The sequence below is a fragment of the Nycticebus coucang genome, chromosome 23, assembly GCF_027406575.1.
Source record: "Nycticebus coucang isolate mNycCou1 chromosome 23, mNycCou1.pri, whole genome shotgun sequence".
Lineage (NCBI taxonomy): Eukaryota > Metazoa > Chordata > Mammalia > Primates > Lorisidae > Nycticebus > Nycticebus coucang.
This window is the reverse complement of record NC_069802.1, coordinates 9,690,614-9,715,772: the sequence shown is the minus strand read 5'-3', so window position 1 is coordinate 9,715,772 and position 25,159 is coordinate 9,690,614.

Genomic DNA, 25,159 nt, shown 5'->3' with positions numbered 1-25,159 from the left:
AATGCTTAGGAAAAAAATGACTGACAATGTCAAACATTAAATTTTACTGGAAGGAGTGTACATGCACGTTTGTTTGAAGAATGATTTATCCTTTTTTTGAAATGGTAACCACACATCTAAGAGAAATTTCACTACTGGGTGTTATCTATTGAAAATAAAAACACTTGTCCACAAAAAGACCTGTACAAGAGTGACAATATACAATAAAATACTTACTTTAATATTCAATTTGTATAAATTCAAAACAGACAAACTAATCTCTGGTGATAGAAATCAGAAAATGTTTCCTATAGGAGAGAGTATATTAAATGGAAAGATTAGAGTAATTTTCTGGGGTTATGAAAATATTTTACATCTTGTTTTAGGTGAACAAATACATGGGTGAGCAAAATTGTCAAATTTTATAAAATTGCACACTAATGGTATCTATATAATTGTAGATTGTATGTCAATTAAAGAATTAACTCACAACGACAGTAACGATATTTATACTGATAATGAAGTTCAAGATTTATTTGTGTTTCTTCTTGCACTTAGAATATATCCATAAGGATTGATAGTCAGTGTATCCTGTTTAAAAGTTCCTTTTAATTACTATCACCTCTATAGTAATCTTGAAGATTTTATGTGCAATAAGTTCATTTACCTCTGTTTGTTCCATTTAGAATTTGCTTATTTATGCTTTATTTAATTTCATTTTTTAAAATAAAGATTTCCTTTATGTTTTTGAAAGTCAAAAATGATATAAGAAGGTATACTCAAATCTCCCATCCCTCTCTTCACCTTTTCCAATTCTTTCTTGTTTATTTTTCCAATGTTTTCTTATTAAAGGGATAGAGTCTTAATTTTTTATTTTATATTATTATTATTACTGTTTTTTGTAGTTTTTGGCTGGGGCAGGTTTGAACCTGCCACCTCCAGCATATGGGGCTGGCGCCCTACTCCTTTGAGCCAGAGTAGCCGCCCTATTCTTAATTTTTTTAAGTAGTAGGATTTATATATATAAATTTATAGATATATTCTGTGCTTTGTCTTTTACAATTAACAACATATCCTAAAACTCAATCAATATCACTTGTGAGATCTATTCATTCCTTCTCATGCTTCAAGGAACTCAAATGAATGGATTTATCTTGGTATTAAAACTACCCTTCTATTGAGGGAGAGCGGGAAGGAGGAAGGAAGGATGAAATACTTTTGCTACCTGCATCTTAAATTTGATTTTCATATTTGAAATATGTACTTGATATTTTCATTTGTATAATCTCATAATTAATATTAGTATTTAATAAAGTAACTTTTTTTACTCATTAGCTGTAACTCTTTGCTTTGTTATTACTGCAGTTGCTTTGGTTTATAGTATATATCTTTATCTTAATCACCATGTAGTTTCTTTTAAAATTTTTTTTATTAAATCATAGCTGTGTACTTTAATGCATTTATGGGGTACAATGTGCTGGTTTTATATGCAATTTCAAATACTTACATCAAACTGGTTAACATAGATTTCACCACACTTTCTTAATTAGTATGTTAAGACATTAATAGTCTATACTTAGTAAATTTGACATTGTGGGCAAGAGATTTGAATAGAAACTTCTCTAAAGAAGACAGGTACATGGCCTACAGACTTGAAAAAATGCTCATCATCCTTAATCATCAGGGAAATGCAAATCAAAACTACTTGAGATCATCCAACTCCAGTAAGATTAGCCCACATCACAAAAACCCAAAACTGTAGATGTTGGCATGGATGTGGAGAAAATGGGACATTTCTGCACTGCTGGTGGGATTGTGTACTAATGCGTTCCTTTTGGAAAGAAGTTTGGAGATAACTTAGGGATCTAAAAATAGACCTGCCATTCGATCTTGCAATTCCTCTACTAGGTACATATCTAAAAGACCAAAAATCACTTTATAACAAAGATATTTGCACCGGAATGTTTATTGCAGCCCAATTCATAATTGCTCAGTCATGGAAGAAGCCCAAGTGCACATTGACCCACAAATGGCTTAATAAATTGTGGTATACATACACCATGGAATATTATGCAGCCTTAAAAAAGTTGGAGACTTTACCTCTTACATGTTTACATGGTTGGAGCTGGAACATATTCTTCTTAGTAAAGTATCTCAAGAATGGTATACAAAGTATCCAAAGTACTCAGCTCTACTATGAAACCAATTTATAAATATCCACACTTCCATATGATGCTATAACCTAACTATAGCCCAAGATGAAGGGGAAAGAGGAAGAGGCGGGGAGGGGAGGGGGAAGGGGAAGTGGAGGGAGAGTAATTGGTCGGACCACACCTATGGTGCATTTTACAAGGGTAATAAAGTAACTTTCAATCTCTCTATACACATAAAAACACACTTGGGGATAATTTTCCCACTTCAAACTTCAAGCCCAATCTTCTATTTTCCGTTCTATGGATTCTAATTCTCTCAGTAATTCAGCCTCTATTTTCCCCAGCCTTAAAGTTGATCACCTTATATTCCTCTCTCTTTTAAATGTGTTATATTAATTTGTTTAATTCCTGCTAGTTTCATTGCTTTGAGTTACTCCTTAGCATCTCTTCATGTTGACTTCCAGTGTCTAAATTAAACTGCTTGCCATCCCTAATTATTGCACATGGAAGCAATAATTTCTCTGCTTCCAGTAATACATTTCCAGTCTACTTTGCTCCACTCTGGTCTACATTATTCCTGTAAGTCTCCTATTTTAAAATTTGTGCAATCTTCTCATTTTCATTAGGATCCTTAGTTGTGTATTCAAGTCCTCCACAATTTACCTTAATTTATTTTTCCCAAACTGCCTTCCAATACTTATCATCATAATCCCTTCATTTCAGCCAGCCTGCTTTTCTCATTATTCAATATGCTCCTTAAATCCTACCTCTGAGCCTAAGACTCACACCTTTTCCCCGAGTTTATTCTATTTCAAGCATGCAATTTCATTCACTTCTCAGCTTCAATCACAGCAGCATAAACAATTTAAGAAGTAGCATTAAATGAAATTCAAGGCTCTGGCCTTTTCAAATCATGGTCAAATAGTTCTTCTTGGTGATTATTTAAAATAAAAAATATTCTATTAGTTTAGTATTTTTAGGTCCCTAAAGGAAGATTGTATTAAAGCCAAAGATGATTTAGACTTTCTAATAGTGATAAAATCTACATAGATGCTACCTGGTTAATGGTTTCATGGATAATTAATTTTGCAGAAGGATATTAAACTAAAGCACATACAGCTACATCCCACTTATTTGAGTTAGATATTGAATTATGAAAATAACTAAAGAAAAACTAAAGGGAATTAAGTATTATAGCTTATAATTTTAAGGATTTTTGGTGAATGATATTTAATCTTCTATTTCAGTATGAGAAGAAGGTTTCATATTTGGGAATGATTATTAACATACAAGTGTCTTCTGTTTGTTTAGTTGGTTTAAAAAAATCTATGCTTATCCATAATTAAAAAATAACTTTTCACATAGATCCCACTTTGTTAAAAGGAGAATATTCCTAAACATTCACTAATACATTGAAGAAGTTATCACGATACAGTCTTTCAGAAAACACTGATAAATGATATTAAAAGTCGAACATTTATATTCAAAGTAAACTTTTACTTGGAAATTTTAATAATTTCAAGAGAGAAATGAGATACGTAGGAACTCTAGGCAGATTCTTTAAGGTTGATATTTATTATACAAAGTTGGATGGACCATTAGAATTAGCATCAGGGTTTGTTCGGCATGCATTAAATGAAGTCAGATAGAAATGAAGATTTTTTTAGTAATAAAGTACATGTGATCATAGGTATTATTTTTTGAAATATTTCCTACCTTGGAGAAATTCATAGGTCCCCTTGCCATTAACTTAGGTTTGACTTCTTGACTTGAGGGGCACCCCTTTTCATGGAAAAAAATATATACATTATCTTGATAAATTTGGGCATAGCCATGTGACTTGCATTGGGTAATGAAATGTTGCTAAATAATATATATCACATTTAAAAAAGAATTAAGAGCTTATGATTCACCATCTCTTTTTATCCTGGCATGAGATGCCCAGGAAGGAGCAGTTCCGCCACCAATGACATGGAATGTAGCAATACGGGAAAGAAGGAAAACAGACCCTCCAAGGACTTACTGCATGAGAAAGAAGTATGTTGAGATTTCAGAGTTGTTTGTTACTGCGACATAACATGGCCTGATTGGGCCCTGACTACAAAAATCTATTTTCAAATCTATATTTGAATTAGAAAATTATTAGTAGCACTAGCTCTGTTTTATTCAGCTGACTTTATACTTAGATACCTTGGCTTGAAAGCTCTCTCCTCCGTTTCTCTCCTTCCCTCCTAACTCCTACCACGTTATCCCTCACACAAAAGTAGGAAAGAGAGACATTATTGATTAAAAAGCTTAGCTGAACATATTCTTTCTGGGGACAGCATATTAAGCGTAAATACCAGAGTAAATAAAACAGCATTTCTAATCAATACCTCTGTAACTGCTTTTGTTCTTTGATAACTGTTCCATCGTTTTATTATCATGTGCTCCAAGATCATGGTTTCATATTTATTTAACAATCACTCCTGGTTCAGAGTATTAAGATATATGACAAACTGGTTCCATTTTACTAGAATAGTTGTTCATCAAATTGAATTCTGAACAAACAAAATTTTATCTAAAAAGACACAGTCCTCATCGTCTGCATTGCTCTTACACAATCAATATTCAGATCATTGAAATCTCCCACGAGCAGTGCTCTCACTGGTCCAGATCTTTTTTCTGATCTATACAAATATTTCACAATTTGATTTCACTAATGGTTTTTACAGAAGAATAGGAAATGAAAAGCATCTTGTTCTACTTTTTAATGTTAAATGTAGTCTAGATAGTAAAGATGTTGTCGCAGGATTATTGAGGTGATTAAATACAAATAAGGCACTCTCGTCAAGGTAAGGTATTTTCTTTCTTTTTTTTTATTGTTGGGGATTCATTGAGGGTATAATAAGCCAGGTTACACTGATTGCAATTGTTAGGTAAAGTCCCTCTTGCAATCATGTCTTGCCCCCATAAAGTGTGACACACACTAAGGCCCCACCCACCTCCCTCCGTCCCTCTTTCTGCTTCCCCCTCCCATAACCTTAATTGTCATTAATTGCCCTCATATCAAAATTGAGTACATAGGATTCATGCTTCTCCATTCTTGTGATGCTTTACTAAGAATAATGTCTTCCACGTCCATCCAGGTTAATACGAAGGACGTAAAGTCTCCATTTTTTTTAATGGCTGAATAGTATTCCATGGTATACATATACCACAGCTTGTTAATCCATTCCTGGGTTGGTGGGCATTTAGGCTGTTTCCACATTTTGGCGATTGTAAATTGAGCTGCAATAAACAGTCTAGTACAAGTGTCCTTATGATAAAAGGATTTTTTTCCTTCTGGGTAGATGCCCAGTAATGGGATTGCAGGAGCAAATTTAAGGCATGAAACAATAAAAATCCTCCAAGAAAGCATAGGAAAAACACTGGAAGATATTGGCCTGGGGAAAGACTTCATGAAGAAGACTGCCATGGCAATTGCAACAACAACAAAAAGGTAAGGTATTTTCAACACCACACTATCTTTATACTTTCTCAAAGTACTTAGAATTGACATATGATTACTGGGAATAAAGAGGAGGCATCATGTAAATAAATCATGCAAAACAAAAAATATGTTGTAAGTCTTTATATGCTTTCATTTTTGTTGTTGTTGGGGATTCATTGAGGATACAAAGAACCAGTTTACACTGATGGCATTTGTTAGATAAAGTCCTTCTTATAATTGTGTTTTTTTAGTTTTTCAAAACATCTCCCATCTTAAAATCTTTGCGAGGGAATAATCCTAATTTAAATTATATTTAAAATATTCTTCTACAATAAGCTATTCTTCAGTTCAATTCATAATTATTGAAAATATAGCTTTTGCAAGTATATTAAGCTAAGATGTTGTGGCCACTATTTATTTGCCAAGTAAATTTAAGTGAGACAGTTCATAGTTAGTGATGTCAAAATTTATATCTAAGTAGCTTCAGATCTAAGTTTAGTGAATTGAAGCAATAGAACATTAGTACATCTATTTTGTACAAGTTTTAGACCATTCCATTTTTTGTATAGACTTTGCTTTTTTAAAAATTTCAGATTAATGTGAGGGTGCAAAGAATTAGGTTACAATGTTTGAGTTTGTTATGTAAAGTCCTTGTCGTAGATGTGTTCTGCACCCCATATGTGTTATACCCTTACATTGTGCCCACTAGGTGGGTGCACCCCAATCTCCTCCCTTTCCACTCTCTCCCCTTCCTTCTCCCCCCTCTCCTCAACTTGAATTGAACTGACTTTTTCTCTTGCACGGAAGTGTATTAGTTTGCTACTGGCTTCATATTAGTATTGAGTACATTGGATATGTGCTTTTCCATTCTTGTGATACTTTACTAAGAAGAATGTGTCATAGCTTCAACCAGGTTAATACAACAGACGTAAAGTCTCCATCTTTTTATGGCTGAATAGTGTTCCATGGTATTCATACGCAGCCATTTATGAATCCATTCACAGGTTAATGGGTAGTTAGGTTGTTTCCACATCTTGGCGATTGTAAAGTCAGTTGTGATAAACAACCTAGTGCAAATGTCCTTATAAAAAGATTTGTTTGTTTGTTTGTTTGTTTTGTTTTTTTCTTCTGGGTAGATGCCTAGCAATGGGATTGCAGGATCAAATGGAAGGCCTATTCTGTATTTGTCGAGGACTCTGCATACGTCTTTCCATAGAAGCTGTATTAATTTGCAGTTCACCAACAGTGTAAAAGTGTTCCCTTCTCTCCACATCTGCACCAGCATCTGCAGCTTTGGGACTTTGTGTGTGGACCATTCTTACTGGGGTGAGGTGATATCTCAGACTGGTTTTTGTTTGTAATTCTCTGACAATTAAGGATAATGAGCATTTTTTTATATGTTGGTTGCCATTGATGTGTCTTCAGAAAAGTTTCTGTTCATGTCTCTCGCCCAGGGATATATGGAACTATTTGCTCTTTTTTTGTTGATTAGTTTGAGTTCTCTGTAGATTCTAGTTATAAATTTTTTATCAGACTCATAGCATGCAACAGAGATTACTTTTCAGACCAGTTGTAAATATATAGCAAAATTAAACAGAACGTAAAGCGACTTGTCCACTCTTCTGTGCCCTTGGTCTCCACACATGAACAGCATTTCCCATTACTCACAGGCCACAGCAGAACGAGTCCTATGCTACAATGGCTTACCCTATGTTGACACATCATTAGCACCCAAATCCATATTTTACATCAGGGTTTGCTTTTGATTTTGTACATCTATGGGTTTTGACAAGTATATAATGGAATGTATCCATTATATATTTCATTAATATTCCATTATCCCAATATGCTACAGTTTCTTTACCTATTCCCCTCCTAAAGGGCATCTTAGCTGCTTCTAAGTTTTCAAAACTATAAAAAAGTAACCATAAATATTTGTAAGCTGGTATTTCTGTGGGCATGAGTTTTAAACATCTTTGAGTAAATAATAAAGCAAGTGATCTCTGAATCACGTGGTAATAATTATGTTTAGTTTTATAAGAAACTGCCCAGTTGTATTCCATAGAGGTTGTATTTAACTCTCACTGTCAATGAATAAATCCCTCTTCTTTAACATCATCATCATCGGCATTCAGTATTGTCGGTATTCTAATGAGTACTAAAATATTTAGTGGTATCTCACTGTTGCTTTAATTTTCACCTCTCTGATGACATATGGTCTGGAGCATCTTTTCACTGTCCATTTGCCATCTGGATATCTTCTTTAGTGAAGTCTCTTTGATCTTTGCCCTATTTATTGGTTCAGTTGATTTTTCTTTATTGCTGAGTTTTAAAATTTTTAACAATTTTAAAATTGTTATTTTGAAAAGTATTTAGTCTTCTATGACATTTGCAAATATTTTCTCCCAATCTGTGGATTGTTTTTCTCTCTTGACAACATCTTTTGCAGAGCAGTGTTTTTGTTTTTTTTTAACAATGTTTAGCTTATAAATTTTTTCTCCGTGGACAGTGACTTTGGTGTTGTATGTAAAGAGTCAATGCCAAACCCTAGATCTTCCACATTTTCTCACGTGTTATTTTTAGTTATAGCTTTGCATTTTACATTTGTGATCTCTTTTGAAATATTTTTTTGTGTAGGATGTAAGATTTGTATCTAGATTTTTTTTATGTCAATATCAAGTTGTTACAGTATTATTTGTTGAAAAGATATCTTTTCAACACATAGTTGTATTACCTTTGACACTGATAAGTATGATATACTTGTGTGGGCCTTTTAGATACTATGATTTTTATTATAAACAGTCAGTGTATTTAAAGGTTTTGGTTTACTTACAAATCTTGTGATTTATGTATTAAGCCTAGAGATTTTCTGGGACTCACATACATAGCCAAGGTAAGAAATGTTCTTCACTTCTAACCCAGTAAATTATTTTCCATGTCAGTCATTTTTAAATCTTAATTCTGCTGCTGAAAAACTTTTTTAGAATTTAATGACCTATTATACTCACTCATATTTTGGAAATTAACTTATAATAAGTGTCAACAATTTAATGTCATATGCTTTGGCTGGTAACCAAGGATTTCAAGAGTGTCAGCCAGGCTGCTGTTAGGGGCTTCAGCGTTTCTCATATAACTAGCTCCATGAAGCCTCTGCTGTAGGAGAAGGATCACAGATCTCATTAGAACATATCAACCATAGCCAGGGCTAAGACTTTCTAGTTGTAGTCCTTCTGGCTTCTCATTTTTGATACCAGTATGAATTTCAGCTTTTTATTTCATCAGTCTTTGGACAACAGCAACTGTGTTTACTTCTTTTATTTTATCTTTGAATTACTAATCATATCCAAGGCAACCAAGGTCTTTGGCTGAATGAAAAGAGCCATGCAGAGAAAGCATGAAAAATAATACTTCACTTATACAGGTCAAATAATGTACATATTACATGTACTATACTACTACATGTATACATATAAATATAAATAAAATACATATATACAAATATAAATATGAACATATATTTATAAATAAATATAAATATATCCATATATCCATATATGTACCTATATATGCACATATTTACATAGTATATATGTTAAATATGTATATTTAACTACTACATATATACTGTATATTTAACATATATACAGTATATATGTAGTAGTTAAGTATATTTACATGTATACATATATAACTACTACTACACACACACATACACATGTACATTACTTTAGAAGGGTGCTGAAGATAGTAAGAAATTTAGATTTATAAACATATATACATATATACACATATATAGTTATTTATACATACATATAGATGTACACGTATATAGATAGATAGATATTACTACTTTGTTTTATTATTTCTGATGATTTGTCTTTTAATTGAAGTGTTCATTAATTTGGCTCCATGCAATCAAGGATATGGATGGTTTACCATGTTACTCTGTTTACTTTTTTGCAATATCTTTTTCTGCTCATTTGATTGGCATTCAACTTTTCTTCAATCCCATTTTGAAACAATATGATTCCATCCAATACATCTCTTTAATAGTTTTAAATGAGGCTACTTCTTTCAATTGTTATTGCTTTATTTATTCAAACAATCTAGTTCATGCCTGGCTTATGATTTCCTGCACCCATTTTTGCCTGAGCTTACCAAATTACAAGCAGAATGGCCTTTCTAAAAAGTCAGTTTGAGTGGGTCAGCTTCCTAGGTAAATATGCATCAATTCTGGAAATAATTGAATTATTCAAATATAACTGAAAGCTTATCTTCCTCCCATAACCTCCCTATATCCATAAATGTTATGCATTCAATATAGAATAAATATATTGAATGACATGATGTTCCCCAAATACATCATATCATTTTTCTGCTTTTAGCCTATGAATGACCTCCATTTCTTTGCAAGCAAAAAAAAAACAAATGAAAACTCCTTTATGTAACCTTCCCCAAATCCACTTTCAAAACATAGCTGATGAGTCTTTTCTCTGTTCTGAACCATTTCTTTCTAAAGATAACTATTTTAACATGCTATGCTAGATTATTTTCTCTTCCTTTTCTAAAGAATGGAATTTGTCAGGGCTTAGAAGTGGATCTTACATGTGAAACACAATAGGCATTATATAAATGTCAATTGTTGTATTTCTTGTCTATAACAAAAGCACAGCACTTTGTAGACAAGAGGGATTTATTAACACAAAAAATAAATGTTTCTACACATGCTTTGCATCAGTAAGTGAAATAATGACTGTATGAATTAATAATCTAAACTATGAAAACACACACTACAAAAGAGGACGATAACTGGTGGTAAATAATATTTTACTTCAAGTTTTGGAATCTCAGAGGCTATATTAATATCTGTACTCAGGAGAATCCTTCTCATTTTTCATTGTTTATGTTGACTATGTCTAGGCAACCTAGATCCCATGATAGATTTGAGGGAAACAATGACAGTTATATGGAACTTAAGGCTTATTGAGAACAGATGGCAGTTAAATATGAAAAAAATAATACTTGTCTCTGCTATGTATCTTAAAAAATACTTTTGTTAGAAGGAAAAAAGTAAAAATGAAAATGTTAACTTCCTATTACTATAGTATGTGGTTTCCCTCATGACAAGTTAGACTTCATTATTTTTGACTGATCTATTTTTGATCATTGTGCTAATGTCCCAGAAAGGAATTTTAAGACAAGCACAAAACCAAGCAATTTTGGCAAATTTATTGAGCTAAAAGGGACATGCTTAGAAAAGGTTGTGCAAAAGTGAAGTGTGTTCTCAAGAAGGAGCCAGGAAGGCACAAAAAGAACCACCTCTAAACCAGAGGTTACTGTGTATTATATTTTCTGAAGTCGAAGAGGGCTGGGCAGTCCATGTTGATTTTGTCCGTCGTCAGTTTTTTGTTTAGGTCCCTTCCTTAGTTGGTGTTTCTGTCAGCCACTTTTACTCTTATCCACCATTCCCCTGTTGTTCTCACAAGGAAGGTCAAAACTCCAATTTATCATAAAATGGTATAATGAGGGAAAGATTACTAGAAGTGACGTGAGTCTCACAACTGTGCGTGCATCAACACTAAGAAATCTCTGACATATACAATGATTTTAACCCCAGCCTCAGTGTTTTCTATGATTCTTTTTTTCTCCTGAGGTCAGTCATAGCTATTTGTCAAGGGCTGAGTCAGATGACTAACTTTTCCCTTCCTTGTTCAGACCTGACCACCAACTCTAACAACTGCAAATCCATGAACAGATGGACCTATATTTTAGATCTCACTTGTTGAATGCAAGCACAATTTAGAATTTGTAAACTAGACTACACAACCTCTCTTTTAAGGGTCAGAAGTTTTTACTAAATAGAGGCATTTGTTGTTAAAGTGACTTTATACAGATTTGTCTTTTCTACAGGGACCATAGTTTACTTGTCTTTATGATTTCTCAACTTAGGCCAATACAAGTTTAAAACCAAATTTATTTTCCTCATCTTTATCTGTAATAATTTAATTTATATAACAGACTTGACTAGTAGTTTCCTATTTTCCCAAGAAAAATATTCATGGAAATTCAGTTATAGACACATGTATTTCATTTTAATTTCAAAGAAGTCATACTTTTCTAATCTAGGATGAAAAAGAAAGACATTATAAAGAAAAATGTTGATGTTGGAGCATATGCTCAAAACTAATGGAAAAATTAAAGGAGCTAGACTCTGGAAACCCAAAATAGTTTAAATCCCACTTATTATTTTATGCCACTCAATAACTTCATTTGTTACATAAGGAAAATTACAACACACCTCTGTGTCTTGGTTTCCTTACTTTACAAGTCAGCATATAGGTACAAACTTACTGATATTATATATGTTATCATGGGAAACTGAGATTAGTAGTCTAGAACAGTCATAAGAACCAACGTGATGCCTCTCTCATTCACTGCTATGAGTCCAACACTCAGTACCTAAATGGTACTCAATATATACTTATTTAATAACTAATAAATATAAATAAATAATTATAGTATCACAGTAAAGACTGGTATGTAAATAACAAAAATATTTATAGACACTCATTTCAGTGAACATGTCCATCTTAATCTGAATTGTCCTTGGAGTCATCAAGATGCACGATGTTTTTCTCACTATGATTAGGTTCACAGATGAGAGCTCTATAATAGATGATTAAGAATATATGATTACGTTTATTTAACAGAAGTTCTCCAAGTCATGGGAGCCTTCAGAAATGAAAACACAAATGTTAACTATTTAACTGGACTGACCTATTTCTGGGACTAAAAACTGATACAATGGTTTATGGGACAAGCCAGCAGCCCACTTTCTGAACTGTGAAACGTAGAAATTTCAGACAGAAGAATGATGGGGCTCTGGGCTTACTACCTCAAAATATGGCACCTTAGTCTACAAGGAAATTGCAAAAGCAAGAATTTAACTCTCAGATTGTCCTAATTTTCTGCCTGAAACAGCCCAAAAGAATTTTCTGACCTTCTTCTAAAGGAAATGGATAGACCCTCAGTCCCATTGGATTCACTTTTTTACCTGAAGGAAAGGAATGTCTCACAGAGGTACCAAGAAGAATCTGAACGAACAAGTTGTACCCCAGTTGATTATGAAAAGATCATACTTTTAGGTTCTCCAATTATACTTCTGCACACCTTTCTATCAAAATACATAGTTTCTCTGTTTCTTTGAATCTTAATTTTTGTAGGCTCCACATCACATAAAACTATTAAACATAACTGTGTATTCTATTCCAGCTAATTTGATTTATTTTTCATTTAGAAGCCTGAACCATGAACCTAGTGATATGTGAGAAAATGTGTCACTTTTTTCTCCCCTACAGACCTTTATGTTATTCACTTTTGTAATTTTCTTGTATTTTGTTTTATTTTGTTGGGGCGATATCATACTAAAATTATTGTTTGGTGATGCACATGACCAGTTACCTTAATGAATAAGCGCTCACATCTATTTTATATTTTAAATTGATTTTAAAATTGTCTATGATCACTAGATTTTAAATAATACAAAATTCAATAGGACAAAGAACAATAGAAGAAAAGTTTTTCATGATATTTCTTTAAAATAAGCAGTAGTGGCTGAATGTAAAGCTGCTTTTGTCATTTTCCTATTTCTGCAGTTGATGGGAAGCTAGCAAACCTCCAGACACATTATGACTCTAGGTAAATGGAGAAAGAAAATTAAAACTGCAAGAACTCCTACCTGCCCATGAGCCGTTCTGTTTAAAAATAAATAAATGGCTTTTCTTACTTACATGTCACAGAGAAACGGGTTTAAATCACTAGAGCAGTATAATGTGAAGCATGTTTAGAAATTCAGCAAAGCATGAGAAGCAAAGTCTTCAGTGATAAGCCACAGCATTTGATCGACCTGCTGTCCTTTGTAACCATCTACTCGCTTCATTTACCTTACAGCGTAGCTCACAGCACTCAAAAATTCCACAAGACCACAAGAGAGCTTGCTTTGACTTCAGTCTAGAAGAATCAGTTGTAGATTCACTTCCTTTACTAAAAGTAGTTAATTGCCTTCATTTCTCTCTCTTCAAAGGCATAACATTTACATTTGGAGGGAATGTTATAATATGATATTTCAGGGCAGAAAAGGATTAAAAATTGGTTTCGTGCTCAATTTCCAGCAAATGTTTAACAGACTCCACAATCCTAACTACATCTAATGTAGTACGTGCTCGCATACCTCCAATGAGGGCAAACTCATCATCTGTTTAAAGAGTCCCATACTATCATTGGACACTCACTCCTTAAGGAAAGATTATACTTCTATTGAATTGAAATTTGACTCCCTTTAATTGACAATGATGACTAAATTCTCCCATTTGGGGATATCTAGAACAAATCTCATATATTAGTATGATACAGAAGCACATACATTTCACAATGTAGAGTAACATCTTGATTTTTAGCCTAAGTCGTTTTAACAATCTTTCCCACCTGATCTCAAATGATGTATAATGGAAATCATACACTCTAGGGCTCTCTACAGTGCACAAGTGAATACGAGCAACAAAAACAATATCTATAATTAATTTACCCAATTAATTACTGTATTTTTTTTTTTTGAGACAGAGTCTCATTATGTTGCCTTCGGTAGAGTGCTGTAGCCTCACAGCTCACAGCAACCTCCAACTCTTGGGCTTAAGTGATCTCTTTGCTTCAGCCTCCCGAGTAGCTGGGACTATAGGCGCCCACCAAAACATCTGACTATTTTTTGGTTGTAATTGTTGTTTGGCAGACCTAGACTGGATTTGAACCTGCCAGCTCTGGTGTATATGGCTGGCCCCCTAGCTCCTGAGCTGTAGGTGCTGAGCCTAATTACTGTATTTTAAAAAGACAATGGTTCCATCCTGAAATTAAAAAAAAAAAAAAGAGTGCTTCAATTAATTTAACGATCTAATTTATATGAACTTGTGATTAATAGAATCAAACATATATTGGTCATCTTCAAGCACTGTACTAAATAAGTCAGATGCATTTGTACCTCTATGTATATTTAACTCGCCTTAGTTTTGAGCCGGGGGTCTCTTGAAGCTGCGAAGCCCCTGCTCACTGCTTTTACTGTCAGTGGACGTGTCTCCCCATCTGCCGTTTGCTGCTCTGCTCCAGGAAGCCCACAGAAGTCCACCACCTGTGCTGGACTGTGTCCCCAGATTACCATAACTTTCAACTGTCATTTGCCTTGAATGTTTGCTTGGTGGCTCTTTGAATGAAATCAATATGATGGTACACAGTGACATGACATTGTTACACATACATAGCAGGTGTAATTCAGAGGGTGTCATCCAGGAGCACTTAAGGTGGACTCCAGACACAAGCACATACTTATGGAATGACAAAAGACTCGATTCTCAGAAAAAAATTCAGTAAGTGTGTTTTCAGTCACATACACCCATGGCCCTGAGAGGGGAAAATAAATTTTTTTTTCTAGTGTAGCAATGTGTTAAATCCACCATCTCAATAACTTTCACTTTCCAAATAACAAAACTTAAGCTTATCTTTTTTTCTTTAATCTCTGAGAGTCAGTGGGGCCTACAAAACCATATAATTCACATTCATGACATTGTCTCCACTTCACATCTGTTTCAACTGCTCCTTTCAACACCTATCTTGACTGCTGGCAGATGTTGCTTTTCTCATTTTTTTACTGCATTATTCTACTGGGTCTCAATGCTCTTGTTCAGCCAGGCACATAGTGACAACAGCTTGCTCTGAATTTGCTTCACCTAGAAAAAGTGTCCTTTTTTTTCAGTGCTTTACCTATTAAAGCTATGTCTCTGGGTGCTTCTGATTTAGAAGCTGTAGTAGGAAAATACCCGTGCTGTCTCTTGTATTTGGTAGCAGAATAGCTTCCCTGTGTAGGCAACAAATGTAGGCTTTGCAGCACTCAAATGTCTGCTCACAGCAAAGGTCAGTTGTCCTTCGCATCACTGCCCTCACTTTTACGCCATTAGAGTTCTGATGCAAGAATTGAGAATGCGACTTGAGCTGATATTATAAAAATGTTTGGTAATGTGATGGAAATATGACTCAATCAAGACAAGACAATTTTTAAAAATGTATTGGCAGTTGTTTGAAAGTGTTGCTTGATTGTGCTATGGTACTTAACACTCAAGAACAAGATAAACACTTTCATTTTGTTGTCACATGAAGCTTGAGAGTAAAGATAAAAAATTGTAACAGAGAAGCAAGAATTGGGAAGAAATATTGTTCTGGTGATACTGTTTGAGGCCTGAACTGAGTCATTTTCTAACTTGTATACCATACACCAAACAGGTCTGGTTTGGGTACTCTGTAGCTTACAGAACTATAGTTTATCAATAAAGGTGATGTCAACTTAAAAATCACAAAACCTAGACATTTGGGAAAGAGTTTCCTTTCTTAACAAGGGTTGCAAATTGCAGGTTGTGAAGTGGGGTCTTTGACAGAGGCTAAGAGCTGGGACTTTGGGACTTCCAAGGTGGAAGGTTGGGGGCAGGAGCTTTAAGCTGAATGGGTCAGTCAGCTAAACATACATGTTTAATAAAGCTTTAGGAGAAGCTGTGAATATTCAGAAAGGTTGGGCGTGCTCACCCATGGTAAGCAAGCAGACATTTTCCATGTTCCATGTTCACTTTGGGGTGGAGATGTAACATTAGAATGCAGTAAAATTAGTCTCTATGGGTCAAAAGATGAAGCAGAGGACATGCAGGCATTTTGCTTGCAGCCTCCATGAATTAGCCAGAACAAGTCTGGGGTCCACAGTCAATTTCAGGAAGAATGTATCTTTGACTGTCACAAAAAGGGGAGGGGAGCCCAACCACAGTGTCAGGTGGTCAGTTGACTTCCATTTCTTGCTTTTCAGAGCTGGTTTCTTTTAAACTCTTAGGAAAGAACCTGGTAGAAGTTACCAAAGAAGGGAGTCTGCTAATATGTGACCAATCTCCATTTCATCAGAACCAGGAAACCTAGTTGTTATTGTTTTCCTAAGATCTCCTTGGCCAATGGGGTCCATTAAGTTGGTTGTAGGGCTTAGGGTTTATTTTTATTTCAGAGAATCTTAATCCATGATTCTCACAAAGTCAACTCTAAAGCAAATGCTTTCTTTGCAACAATTTTATTAGACACGCAAACCAAACAAGAGTGAGGAACAAGGAAAATGACAGGGAAAGGTGGAGAGCCAATGTGAGGCCACAGGGGTGATATTCTCAATTGCCTAGAATCTTCTTCTGAGAAGTCAGGGTGTCGCCCAAACTATATCTCAAAAAAGACCACAGTGATGGAGGGTGTGGAGAAAAATGGTGATTTTTCATTGCTTAAAGATTAAGCCCATTGAGAATTATCTCCACATTTCTGGGTTGAAAAACATGGTGGTTAATCAGGACCTAAAGGTGTCTCAAATATTTACATTGCCAAAGACTCTCCAAACTTCAGGCAGACTTCTCAAAACCCTTTTCAACTAGTCCTTGTCCTTGGGCCTCATCCTTAGGAGCAAGAATCCTGCTAAATCAGTTAAGTGAGAATTCCAACCCGGAATAGCTGAACACCCTCAATATCTCATTGTCTTTCTCATATTCCCGCATCACCCAGATAATATCTGATCATGCTGGCTTGTCTTCAGCAAGAATTGTATTGGGTTGGTGTAGCCAGATGCCCTCTTGATGTTTCTACTTCTCAACTTGCTATCCACTGACCCCACCCTGCTCCTTGGTTATAAATCCTCACTTGCCCCCCTTGCTTCAGAGTCCAAGTCAATAATGAGGTCTCTTTCTTTTGTTGGAATGGAAACAAATCTTCACCACTGCAACTACTGTCAGGCTTTGGCTTTGTGTATCATCAACAGAAAGCATGGAGTGTGAAGTTAAAGGTTTTGGTGACATGTGGCCAGTGAACCTTTATGATGTTCACCAGATTGGGCTGATCATGGTAGTGATGGCTGGAAGAAGAGACAGAAGGTGTTAAGAGGATGTGAAATGTTTCGTGGAAGATTCTGATGTATTGATGCACCCTAGGAATTTAGTTCTTATCTTTTTATTACATGGCACAGACAGGGTCATGCTAAAGAATATCTTCAACCTCAAAAGTCACCATCCTTTCATCCACATCTCTTTTGTAGGTCATGGAAAGGGTTGGGTTTCAGTTGGTTTAAGTAAATACCTACACTGTGAATGAATCTCCTGGTCCCTTAACAACTAAAAATACCAAGGCTCAGGCACATCTTTCCTCACTTTTGGCCATTTTCTCTTTGTTATGCACTCCATTCATTGTTCAGTAATCTAATTGCCTCTGGACATATCCTCTACTACTCAATCCCTGTAAGAATATCTGCATATGAATGGAACTGATTGTGGAAATGGCTTATTGTTTTTCTCCAGGGAATCTGGCTCCCTATGAAAATCAGAAAATGAGGTTAACTAATCAGTGGAGATTCTTCCAAAACACACCAAAGAGACTCAGCCACATGTCCATTGCATGAAAAAATTTAAATAGATAAAAATTCAAACACAAAAATATTTACAGCAGTAAGAGCAATTCATAGCTCTAAAAGAGCACATACCTTAAGTGATTAAAGTAGCTGACATTGAAGAAAATATAAGCAAATACAGAATTTTTTCTTCTAGGGAAAATACAGGGTTAGGGTCCTGTCCCACAACATTTTTGTCAACTGATCAGAGCTTAACGTTTTTTGTTTTTTTTAATTAAGTCATAAACACATAGATCATGTATACATTGATGACTTTATGGGGTACAATGTGCTGATTTTATTTGCAATTAGGAATGTGTACATGAAACGAGTTAATATACCCTATGCCTCATTTACTTAATTATTAAAGTAGTAAAGTACTTAGTAAAGATATCTATACTTTGTACTTAATAGATTTGACATGTATCCTTGCTATATGAACCATAGGAATATGTGTGCTTCTGTTTAAACATTTGATTTAATGTATATTTTTATTCCATAATATTAACTACCAGCAGTTTTATAACCCATATTAAATGAAAATTATTTAACCCATGTTTTTTCCAGAAATCCTACTTTAACCTCTTTGCACTTCCAGACTTTTGCTGTTCTAGGCTTGAGGGAAAAATCAACATGGAAAATGTAGCACTAAGTATACCATGCAAAGGACATTTGTTTATATCAAGAGGACTGAAACAAGAAAGCAGAGCTTTACCTTCTTTGAACTCTACTGACTTTCACTACCAATAACCACGAGAGCATGCAAGAGGGTTGATCTGGGAGTAGGTACATTTACAAATTTGGAATCTGTTAATAATAAGGATCTATAGTACAAAACTATAATATTATAAATAAAAAGATTTAAAATTGAAATCTTAGTGCATTCAAAACTATCAAGAGGCTAGGCGCAGTGGCTCATGCCTATAATCCTAATACTCTGGGAGGCTTCAGTGGGTGGATTGCTTAAACTCAGGAGTTTGAGACCACCCTGAGCAAGATCGAGACTTTGTCTCCACTAAAAATAGAAAAAACTAAGGCAGGAGGCTGCTGTTAGCTATTACACCACGACGCCCTACCCAGGGTGACAGAGTGAGACACTGCCTCAAAAAAAAAAAAAAAAGAAAAGAAAATCAAGAAATGAGATGCCAGTGAATGTTTCGCTGTTTTACTATGGCAGCTTTTTTGGCTTTGGATCAAGAACATAGAGACACAGAGAAAAAAATTATGACTTCAGTCATTCACTTTTTACTTCAGGAGTTGGAATGGTGGAAGTAGAGGTAGGGATGGGATTCAGGTAAGGGGGCTTAACCAATGCACTACAGCAGCCCTGGGGGCCTGTGTAAAGACCCGGGAAATACTATCCTGGAGAAAAGTTAACATTTTATCTGCCCTGTATGTGTGTATATATATGATTTTGTGTTTGAAATTTTTATACTGCTTAAGATTTCCACAAGCTTTATATTCACTCAGGATCTGAAATTTCCTTATTTTAGGTGGAGTTATTACCTCTTTTTGAGATGTTCTTGAAGCGTTCTTATTGATTGTTTTAAGAACTTTTGTTATTTTTTAAGACACATATGTCATAATTTGCTTAGCTTTTATTATTTTCTTTAATGAAATAAATTACTTTCCCATTATTTCAGAGAATACTCATGATATTTCCCCTCTAACCTACAACATAGCTATAAATATAATAAGTCAGTGGTGGGTTACTTTAAACTGTTTCTTGATTTAGAGTAACCATGAAGAGCATGTTTACCGATGTGCGATGTTTTTGACATAGTGCCTGGCACATCGTAGGAGCATGATTAAGAAGCCAGATAATAATAGGGAAAATTAATTTTTATTTTCAGTGGAAATATTTAATTTTAGAAAACTCTTATTCTATGTACATCAAATTGAGTATTAAAAAGGAAAAACAAAGAAGTACAGTTAACTTTCCAGGGCAAAGATTTCAAAGTTGCATTCTATTCAAGTTCATAGCATGAGAAGAAAAATCAATCCAGGTGAATTTTTTAACAAACCAGAAGTTTTAACTTGTTTCAATGAAAAGAGAGATTTACTAAGAAATGCATTTTTTTGTTTGTTTGTTTGTTTTTGTTTTTGTTTTTGAGACAGAATCTCACTCTGTCACCCTGGGTTGAGTGTCGTGGCATCATCATAGCTCACAGCAACCTCCAACTCTTGGGCTTAAGTGATGCTCTTACCTCAGCCTCCCAAGTAACTGGGATGAAAGGTGCACACCATGATGTCTGGTTAGTTTTTCTATTTTAGTAGAGACAGATTCTCACTCTTGCTCAGGCTGGTCTTGAACTCCTGAGCCCAAGCAATCCACCTGCCACAGCCTCTCAGAGTTCTTGGATTACAGGCCTGAGCCACTGTACCTGGCCAAGAAATGCAATTAAAATGCTACGAAGTGCTCCTCTGGTATTGATTCAATGAGATACCTGAAGATAAAAAAAAACAAAGAATGAAGTAAATGTATTAAATTCAAATGTACTGAAAGTGCTTTACATGTAGCATTTTTTCAATCTACTGCTCAAAGCAGCCAAACTGAGGACTCTTTCTATGTTTAAAAGAAAATGACTTTGTCAGTTTCTCATGTACTTTTTCATATTCTTCTGTTTTGTTTAGATAAATATTCCTGAGGTACAGAATGATGGCATCACACTAGTTCTATTATCACCTTTCAGAATTAAAATTGAAGTCAATTTGCTATATATTAAAAGATAATGATATATTGATAGCTTAATTGGCTTGGAAACAAAATGTTAAGATGAGAGTTGGGAATAACAACTCTGCATCGTACTGTGTTGTGGCTGGTACATGTTAATAGAATACACTTAAAATTTAGGCAGCTTACAGAAGTTTTTAAAAGCCTCTTATCTTAAAGCTTTTGTTTTCAAAGATAAGTAAGTAAGAGTGCTCAATACTCGGGGGGGGGGGGTTTTGTGTAAGGTCACACAAATGATAATGATCCGATTTTTTTTTTTGTTTTTTGTTTTTTTTATTGTTGGGGATTCATTGAGGGTACAATAAGCCAGGTTACTCTGATTGCAATTGTTAGGTAAAGTCCCTCTTGCAATCATGTCTTGCCCCCATAAAGTGTGTGTGTTTTTTTTTTTAATATATAAGGTATATTTTTGAGGAAAACAGTTTTGAATTTATATTGATTTGGATTCACCACGACACACTTATCCGTATAAATAAATTCATGCTCAGAATCACAACAGGCACTGCCACCTCTTCACCTACTGAGGATATATTTTAATGTTTCATACTCTCCACTATGACCGCAAAGTATATTTATATATGTTAGAGAGCTGTTTAATGAGAATGACAATCAATGGAATGTCTGCATCATGATTAGTTAACTAAAAACACAAAGAGGCTAAGAGTATTCTTAGCAATCCCACTACTTACCTACCCTTAGATTTTTTGAAAAAGTTAACTGCTTACTTTGTTTACCTTTGCTAAAATATATCACCAAATTGTAAACAGTAGGAGACATTGATGCGTCAGCATTCATCTCTTTCTGAAAATTTGAGACCCACATTGTTCAGGAAGAGGAAGAAATTCAGCAGAGGCTTCTCAACCCCAACTGAAAACGGCCTCTTCTTTTCTGACTGTTGGCATCTTCTTCCTTTCCGGTATCTCTCCACATCTCCTTCCTTCCCCATCTCTCTCCAGATCGTCTTCCTTCCCAGTCTCTCTCCACATCTCCTTCCTTCTCAGTCTCTCTCTGCCCTTTCCTGATGATTCCCAACTCCTCTCCTTCCTCCTGGTCTCTCTCCACATCTCCTTCCTTCCCATTCTTTCTCTCCACATCTCCTTCCTTCCCCATCTCTCTCCAGATCATCTTCCTTCCAGGTCTCTCTCCACATCCCCTTCCTTCCAGGCATCTCTCCACATCTCCTTCCTTCCCAGTCTCTCTCCACATCTCCTTCCTTCCAGGTCTCTCTCCACATCCCCTTCCTTCCAGGCATCTCTCCACATCTCCTTCCTTCCCAGCCTCTCTCCACATCTCCTTCCTTCCCAGTCTCTCTCCACATCTCCTTCCTTCCCAGTCTCTCTCCACATCTCCTTCCTTCCCAGTCTCTCTCCACATCTCCTTCCTTCCAGGTTTCTCTCCACATCTCCTTCCTTCCAGGCGTCTCTCCACATCTCCTTCCTTCCCGGTCTCTCTCCACATCTCCTTCCTTCCAGGTCTCTCTCCACATCTCCTTCCTTCCCGGTCTCTCTCCACATCTCCTTCCTTCCAGGTCTCTCTCCACATCTCCTTCCTTCCCGGTCTCTCTCCACATCTCCTTCCTTCCAGGTCTCTCTCCACATCTCCTTCCTTCCAGGCGTCTCTCCACATCTCCTTCCTTCCAGGTCTCTCTCCACATCTCCTTCCTTCCAGGCCTTTCTCCACATCTCCTTCCTTCCAGGTGTCTCTCCATATCTCCTTCCTTCCCCTTCTCTCTCCAGATCATCTTTCTTCCCCGTATCTCTTCACATCTCCTTCCTTCCCAGTCTCTCTCCACATCTCCTTCCTTCCCTGTCTCTCTCTGCCCTTTCCTAATTATTCCCACAATCGGATCACTGACTCCCCAACTCTATTCCCACTTGGTTTGAACATTGAGGTCAATATTAACAATCTAGTCAACATAACTCAGTTTCTCGATGTCCTCAGTGAACAACCTAACACCTCCCAATGTTATCCCATATAAAGGATCAAAGTGTAAGTATAAAGTGAAACATGGCACTTTGTGACCATCATTTCCACCCTCCAGTTTTATTCCATTCTGATTTTAAAATCACAGTGACTTCACAGTAGACGCTATACTCTCATGTCCTCAATTTCTCCCCAAACCCAACCCAACTTTGATGGGTCTGCACTACCTTCATTCACTTTTAAACACCTGTAACTCACTCTTTCCATTTGTAATTTTTTTTTGTTTGTTTTTATAGATTAAGGAGTACAAGCACAATTTTTTTTTTTTTTTTAACACGGATATAGTGTAAAGTGGTGAACTCTATTCTGGGCTTTTAGTGTAACCACCAGCCAAATTGTACACATTATACCAATTGAATAATGTTTCATCCCATATGTCTTCCTGCCCTCCCAGCCTCTCAGCCTTACCATCTCCAGTGTCTCACATTATTCCATTTTCAATGACCATGTGTGCACATTATGTAGCTCCCATTTAAAACTGAGACGATGTAGCATTTCACTTACTGTTTCTGAGCATCTCACTTCCATCAGACAATGGCCTCCATTTCCATCCACACTGCTACCAAAGGTATGACTTTACTCTTTTTATGGCACAGTAGCATTCTGTGTGTGTGCACTCATGCATGTATACACAGTATATACACAAACACACACACACACACACACACACCCACCCCAGATTTTCTTTATCCAATCATCCATTGATAAAACTTTATCTCTCTTGTTTCCTTATCACCTGAAAAACTTCCAACCCTCATTAAATCCTGGTTTCTCATTGCTCTGTAGCCAAAAGTTGCTGCAGAAAAATATACAGAAATGTTGACTGACTTCCAATGACAAGCACAAGGACCCTATGATAATACATTATGAGAAAAATCACTGCATTTTTCTTAAAACTGCATTTTCCTACAATCTATGACTATTATTTACATAATCCCATATTCTTAATTCTCCACCTTTCCTCCTATTCTAAATCTCAGGTGATGCCTTTATGTTTCATGGAAAAAAAAAAAAAAGCATCAGCTGAGATGACTTCTTACCATTAATTCAAGGGAGACATCGACACCTATACCATGAACTCTGGCTTCCTTCCTACTATAATGAGAGAGGTGTCTGCACTTACTTTTTTGTACTGGCTCTCAGACCTTTTATACAAAATCCAACAGCCAAAATTTCTGGTTCATTTTATTCAAAGCATCCTCAACATTTGATGCAGATGACAATTCTCTCCCTTAAATATCATTGTTCTCTTTTGAATTTCAGACTATCACTTTCTCATCAATTTCCCAATTATGTGTGGCTTTACTGTTAGATTTGGTCCTTAATAGGCCTGTAAATATTATAATAACCAGAATGTTATGCTACTTATTCTATTTTATTTATCTACATTTTATACCTAAATTATTTTGTCTAGTTTGACAGCTTCAAATATAATTCTAAAATGGTATTGTCAACCTGATTCTTCCCTGTGGACCCTGAGGGGAAGTGTGTAAAATTATCATTACCTATATGGAGGCTTCATTTTAATCTTTAATAATCATCTCTATTTAAACATAATGGCAATAAAAGCCTTAAACCCTTCTCAGTGAAAATATTTCCCACCTAAGCCTTCTTTTTCTCAGTACATGAGAAAAAAACATTTATCTAGCTGGTTTTCCTTATTTTTTCCCGTCCTTTCACAATGATGCCAATATATCATCAAGCCTTGTAATTTACTTATATCTGCAAAATATATTATTATTTTTTTAATTTTAGCTACTAATAATATAGTTTAATTCACCACCTATCTAACATCTAACATAAAAATAATCTATCAGTTGGTCTCACTGTTAAAATTACTGTCACTCCAAATGTGAACCATCATGGTTGTTCTAAAATATAAGTCAGAGTTTAGTACAGATCCACTGACCACCCTTGCAAGCCTTCTTGTTTGTCTCCATCCAGGCTGCTCTAACAGAATGGCATAGATTGTCTGTTTTTCAAGCTCTTTCCACAAGATCACTGCTATGTCCTATTCCAAGAGTGGATTCAAACGGTGTCTCCTGAGAGAATGTTTCCCTGCCCGTCAACTCTGAGAATGAGTGTGGACGTCTTATTTCATCTCCTGCACAACACTCATTCATAACTGTCATTATTTTATATATGTGTTTGTGCACTGATTAGAAATCTTGACTCTATGCTACACTGTGCAGCAAAATCCTTGGTTCTTCAGTGATGCCTCAGCAACAAGAAGCAATCAGGAAAAAGTACAACATACAGAAGGCACTCTAGTTTAGGTTTTGATAAATTTCTGATTAAGAAAGAAAGATATTCATTATTAGGTATTTTTTAATAGAAAAGAAGAGAGA